General features: G+C 44.1%; 1 protein-coding gene across 2 annotated transcripts in view; it reads right to left on the bottom strand.

The window, feature by feature from the left end:
• NUTF2 (nuclear transport factor 2) overlaps positions 1-6,396 on the bottom strand; it is an 83,018-nt gene extending 76,622 nt beyond the window's left edge. Inside the window, exon 1 of one of the 2 annotated variants that reach the window (XM_018564911.1) lies at positions 6,298-6,396. The gene's annotated coding sequence lies outside the window, so the exon portion shown is untranslated. The remainder of the gene's footprint in view (positions 1-6,297) is intronic. The other variant, XM_018564912.1, reaches the window with a different exon arrangement.
• Between the last annotated feature and the right edge of the window lie 590 nt (positions 6,397-6,986).

Genomic DNA, 6,986 nt, shown 5'->3' with positions numbered 1-6,986 from the left:
GGAGGATTAGGACAAAGCTCTGTTGCTTCCACCCTTCGCCATGCACACCCCCAAACGGAGTTTGTGCTTCTGCACTTTGACCCAAAGCCATATTGGGTCAAACATTAGAGAAGGGCAGCCCTAGTTGGGGCTGCAGTGTGCTATGTATGTGTTTAATAAAAGTTGTATTTGCTCTGATGTCATTGGTGTGTGACTTACTGCTTTCCTACTAAATTCATAGCTTGTGGTTGGGCTCCTTGGCGGCACCGAGAGTTCCAGAGGCATGAGACTTTCCCACAGGCTTGGAGTAGTGACATCTCTCTACAAGTCTATATGTAAACCCAATCACTAAAAATCTCATAAGGTTTAACATATTATACTGGCTTCACTATAATAACATGTTTCATTAAAATACCTGGTGATCCTCCTTTGAAGGACTTGGTTTAGACACTTCCCGTCAAAGTGTAACAATGCTTTGTTCCAGTCATAAACTGCCTGCACTGTCAAGTTGGCTTTCAATGGAGAACGGAAAGCAGCTGCATGGCCACACATTGCACATGGATTATCCAATGCGGTCATTAACATCAGGGAACTTAACACCCAAAAGGTACTTAAAGAGTTATAGCAAGACCATTATTCCTCATCTTCAAGGACTCCATAATGACTGGTAAAGTCATCATGTCATTTGTTGCGCTGTGCTCCCCAAAAGGCAAGGCAAATTGTCTTGTGTTCACGCTATTGAACTGCGTTAGTGCATGCTTTAAAAAAAAAAGGATTTTTGAGCAATACAGTTGACACACTGCAACACAACAGCAGTGCATTTAAAATTGCAAGCCGGCACAAGCACTGTGATCTGAATGGGCCCCAAGCAAACTATAGGTCATTAAGTTACAGTTGACATCTGCTCTAAGGGCCCATTCACACCATGTGCAGACCAGAACATTTTTTTGTCTAGTCCAAAAACACATCCCTGTTAAACGCTGCATTTAGTTACAGAATGTTTTAAAAAAAATACTGCATTAACTTTTTTCTCTTGTCTGGAATGCCCCAAAACGCATGTAAACACATCGGAACGCAAAAGTCAGTTGAGACAAACACAACCTAACGCATCCAAAACACACATGACTACGTTTGCAGAAAAGCATCCAGATCTGGTCTGGGTACGGTGTGAAATAGCCCTATAAGTGAACTCCAGGAAAGTTTTTTTTTTTTTTTTTAAAACAAGTTAAATAAGTGGTTATCTCTAATAATGACTAATGAATTATTCCATAAAATCAGGAGAAAATTGCTACTTTATGTCCCACTGTGGTAATTTACTCAAATACTATATTTTTTTTCTCCCCTTCAGTTTTAAACTTCAAGTTTTTCACAATCATCAACTACAGCACAATTTAAAGTGACACTAAACTCAGGTGTTAAATCTTAAAAACGTACTTAAGTACCTTAACTATTAAGCTCTTGCCGTCCGCCCGTTGTGAAAAAACAAACGGACGGCAGACTCACAAGGGCATTTCTTGCCCTTGTCCGTTCTTTACAGCCGTTACCGGCTGTTGCCCATACAAACGATTGGCGGCTCTGTAGCAATAACATTCAGTATAAAAAAATATAATTTTTTTTTGTCCCCCACGTTTACGCACATAAAGGTAAATACGCGTTTGATGCGCCAGCGCGCGAAAACGACAATTGTGCTACACATGTTACATATTGCCGCCAACGTCAGAGTGAGAGCAATCATTTCAGGGCTATCAATCAAGTGTCCCCTATGGCCAATTTTGGGTATTGTACTTTTTTTGGAGGTTTCGCGTGTGCAATTTTAAGGCTTGGTGTCTTTTTACACGTGACCTCGCTTTTATATTGCACCAAAAAATTGTGTAAATATAAATGTTTTATAATTTAATATAGGGGAAATGTTTTTTTTTTTTTAAAGTTTGGGTCATTTTTCCTTAAAGGAGAACTATGGGGTCAGTGTTTTTCCCCATAGTTCTCCTTAGGGTAACGGGAGGACACAAACTAGCGTCCTCCCGTTACCCTAAGCTCAGTATACCGCGAGCTACAGACGCCGCACCTGTAGAGGGGAAGAGGGGATCCGCCCAGATGCGTGACAGCTGGCTCTGCCTACCTAGAGGCAGAGCCAGCTGTACCCACCCCCTCCCCCTCCGTTCCACCAGTCAGCGCTGGCAGATCGGAGCGGGGAGAGGGGAATCCAGCCCCTCCCCCTGTCACAGCAGAGAGCCGTGACAGGATCGAGGTGAGGGAACCCGGTATGTGTTCCCTCACCTCCCGATCTACTGAGCCGACCTGTGACAGTCTCATTGTCACAGGTCGGCTTAGAACTATGAGGTGAGTGGAAATCACTCATCTCATAGTTCTCCTTTAATATAGTACAAAATAAAAACCACCAAAAGAAAGCTCTGTCTGTCCCCAAAAAATGGTATAAAATTAATTTCAGTACAGCGTTGCATGACTGAACAAATGTCAAAGTACCGCAGCGCTGAATACAGTAAAATAGCTTGGACAGGAAGAGGGTTTAACACCACGGACATCAAGTGGTTAACACAGATGTATCTTATTTGTATATCACTAAGCAGTAGATCCTCAAATCATCTCTGAAGCCATGCTGACACTGTCCTTTCTTCTGGAGGGTGGTTACTTTTACTCCCCATGGTTCCTGTGTGTTGTAAAGTAGCTACCGCTTGAACTTGCTCCTGTGATGGACTACAAGCTCAAATTTAGTTTACCCATTTGTATGGAGATTGTAGTCTATCATGGCAGGCAGCTTGGAGCGGTGGCTACTTTACAACACACAAAAGTAGCCACCCTCCAGAAGGAAGGACAGTGTTGGCACCAATTCAGATGATTTGAGGATCTACAGCCGAATGATACACAAAATAACTTTTGTTAATGGTTAAGGTACTTTAAGGTTTAAACTCCCCTGAGTTTAATGTCACTTTAAGTTCATTCGAGTAATAAATATACTAGGTAAAGATGGCTGCTGATTACAGTACAAATCACACCTCGACTGAAGCTGGATACTAGAGACAGCGCTATACGTCTGGCACTGCAGGAATTCAGCACTATGGCAGTAAATTACTGGAGAGAGGCTGCAGGGTGGCTCTAGCAGCCAAGCGGGACTGAGGTTTTATCTTTTTTTTTATTTTACGCCCTAAACTAAAATGAGAAATTAGCCCTTGAAGTGCAGTACTAGCTCCACTGCAATGGATTACGTTTTATTGTGCCCGGAGTGCTTCTTTAACGAGAATCGTGCAGTGTATGGGAGGCGTGCAACCGTTTCTAATGTACGGTTGCACGACTTTTGTATATCGAGCATGTTAGAAAACCAGCCGAGAATCGTACGATTTCCGGCTGGTTTTTAACATGATCGAGAGATCACTGCCGAACGGGATTACTAGTAGACGTTATCTGTTGCGGCAAAACTGCATGTGGAGCTAAATAAGGTCTCCAATTACCAGATCCAGCACCGTAATAAGGACAACAAAAACCCTCTCCCCACTTGGTCACACCAAATTCCAGAAAATCCATGGTGACATATTTTAGAGCAATGTCATTCAGAATTTTACACAATAAAATAGGCGCTTTCCCTCAGGCAGTCCGATTGCATCCAGCTGTCACTTTTTTAAGGCAGACCCGATCGGAGGCTCAATGTGAATCTATGGGCAGACATGTGTAAACAGACAAGCGTTTACAGCCGGTTACCCCCGACTCAGGCCGTATCAGGGGTATACTGGTGTAAACCGTAGGGCTGCAACTAATGATTATTTTCATCATCGTTATTTTTTCCATTAATCTGGTAGAAAAAATTAAATACCATCCTTAATTTCAAATGAAATACACAAATGCAGGGTTACAAACAAAGTTTACTTCAGAATAAAACTTCATGCACAATTTTTTGCAAACGCACCTCCTGCAGAAGAATTTGTCAGGTCGCAACCAAAAAAATACTTTTTTCCCACCTTTTATATATATTTTGTTTAAGAGTGTAAGCACATGGCGCTTGAATAGCTTAAGCCAGGGAATGACAGCTAACAGTTGCAAATTTCCACAGATGGCAGCCGAATGTAAATGTAGCAGGTAGTGGGCTAGTGCAATAGCCAGCCCGCTATTAGCCATTTCAAATTGCAATAGCCAATAGCAGGCTGGCTATTGCACCCAAAGCAAAACCGGAAAAAATTGTTTAGGCGCACCACTGGTAGTTGAAGATAATTATGTGTGTGTGGGATAGGTGTGCTGTCTCCTTGACCAGGATGATGAGTCCTGCGTAATAAAGCGACAAATAAGGAGCACTACAACCAGGAGGGAAGTGAGTAACTCTTCATCCATGACATTATTCTGCTGTCTCACTGTCCGTAACGCTAACGTAGGACTTCCCTCCTGGTTGTAGAGCTACTTATTTGCTCTTTGTGGCTATTGCACCCGCCTACTGCTTGCTGTGCCCTCCTCCTAGCATGGAGGAGTGTGGATCCAACCAACTAATCGATTATGAGAATAGTTGACAACTATTCTCATAATCGATCAGTTGGTTGGAGCCCTAGTTAACGGACACATGTCCGCTCACATCCGATTCCCCATAGACTGACTTGGGGTCCGGGAGTTTCAGTTCTTTACTCCATCGCAAGGTGGAGGAAAAAATCTGTGACCCTGCAGTTTGTCACAGCAGTGACATCTGCTATGTACTGCTCTGATCAGGAGGGGATCAGTGCATGAATCCCCTCCTGATCAGGCCGTGTGAAAGGGGCCTTACTTCTCTAAATGCAGCACACCACAAAGCATGTGTGTTGCAGTGGGCTGCAGTGCAGGTGGGTTGACTGCTACTGCAACAGTAAAATAGGGATGCACAGATACTTTTCGAGTACCAGTGCAGATACTTGGCATTTTCATGAGAACTACCAGGGTTGCAGCTGGGACATGGCTCTGGCACTCCACCACTGTCCTGAAATCATTAGTCTGTATTGTTGTAGGAAAACTGTCACATTAAACAAAAATGTATCAGTACTCGTACTTGTAAGTACCCGGCAAGTACCAGTACTTGCAAAATTGGTATCTGTGCATCCATTTATAAAAACAAAATCGTACATTAAAACAGATATGTACAAATCCCAGGAGCTCTGTGTGCTCCTTACAAATGACAGCTGCCTCCTAATTTTTCTCTAGTGTAGTCTTGGAGCTCAAAAGTATCGGTACATGTACTCGTACTTGTACAGAGTACTGTACTTGGTATCTGTGCAACCCTAATTAAAAATGAATGGCAACAACGCACATACTGCGCAGGTTACCATTCCTTGCAGTATTACACAGTAAGACATCAGTGTGTTAAAGAATAAGTGAACTTACAGAAAAAGTACAATTCCTTTCTGCCAGCCTTCCCTGACCCCACCTTCCCCGTCTGAACTGTACTTCCCAACATCCAGCGTCAAAGTACTCTCTCTGCTGGCTGCACCTGCACAGCAGAACCCCATAGAAGTCTATTGTATTTGTCTTCCAGCCTGGAGACGGGTAGGAGACCCCAAAAGGGGTCTATGTTGCTCTACTGCACAGGTAAGGCCAACAATAAGCGGGTTCGGTGCTGGATGTAAAAAACAAAACGTGGGAGGCCTCGGGAACTGGTACTCGGTAAGTACACATTCGGGGGGCTGAGGGTGGACTCTGAGGTCAGGGAAGGGGGGCAGAAAGTATTCATATGTATTTATTCTTGAACAAAACATAAAAACTAAACTATTGTTCTGTGGACATTGATGCCCCTGTATTCAGCAAGCTAGCCACCAGATGTAGAAGTTACTCTATGTAGAGCATACATGAAGCACACAACAGCCTCTCTCATAGAATCACTGTATGGATACATTTGGCAGGAAGTCTGAAGAGCTCTCACATTCCACTCAGGCCTAAAATAGATCCCCATAGCCCTCGTTTCCGAAATACAATTTCAAATCAGTGCTTCTAGTGTGAGGACTGTAACCGCCTCTTCGTGGGCTTCAAGTTAAAAAATGACGTCCCTTCCTATGACTGCGCACGGTTCTAACTTCTTCCCAGTCACAATGCTTTCTTTAACCCAAACAGAACAGATCTAGTTCATACAAGACATCCCTGACCCCGGTCCAGAACACCAACAGCGATGCCCGGTCCCGGAGTTCAACATGCTCCACACGAGGCCCGAGGCTCCGCCATGCTTTTCAGCTAAGTCATGGAACTGACAGAACCGAACACACAACTAGAGCTGATGACTGAACTGCACATGGCGGCCACTGCAGCCCCCACCTGAGTATTAAAGAAGAAAGGGGTGAGATGCCGCTTGTATGCTCTTACCCAGGAGCCGACCGAGCTCTGCCAGGTCCCCCGCCACTCGCGAACACTCCCGCTGTCTCCACCCTCCTACGTTGAAAATGGCGCCGCCTTCACGAGGAGGATCCTGAGGCACAAGCGCTGGCGGGACTTGTAGTTTCTTCGGAACGAAAGTAAAACTAGTTGAGAATTTCCTTGGAACGGCGGATCACCTTTTATCCGATATTTCTCGTATGAAGTCTGCCCTCAAGTACAAAGTCTGGACAGCTGGAAAAAAGGCAACTGTAAAACAAACTTTACAAACCAAAAAATGTAATTATGTAAAGAACGCTAGGAAATGAAAAACAATGAACCCTTTCAGTGGGGCTACCCATGCACTGCAAGGGTTAACTGCTTGTGTTGCTGTAGGGGCTGAACTGAAGAAAATATTCTCACCTGATCCTGGGTCACACTTGGCTGCTAGACCAGTCCCTGCAGCATCTTCTCCCCCGGGCTTCTGTCGTCTAAGAGCCTGTGACATCATCACATTGAATGCATCTGTGTTAGATTTGAGGATCCCAAGGGACATTCCACCGCCTGACTGGATTGGGAGAGTGGTGATCACTCACTGCCACAGGATTGAGGATCAGGTATTTTTTCCTTATTTTAATCTCTAGACCAAAATGAGTAAAGTATAAAAAAAAAGCCCCCCCCCCCAATGTTGTGTTAAAGAA

This window comes from Nanorana parkeri, unplaced genomic scaffold, assembly GCF_000935625.1.
Source record: "Nanorana parkeri isolate BGI_ZX_2015 unplaced genomic scaffold, ASM93562v1 scaffold794, whole genome shotgun sequence".
Lineage (NCBI taxonomy): Eukaryota > Metazoa > Chordata > Amphibia > Anura > Dicroglossidae > Nanorana > Nanorana parkeri.
The sequence above is the reverse complement of the archived record's forward strand: the minus strand, read 5'-3'. Positions and strand labels throughout refer to the sequence as shown.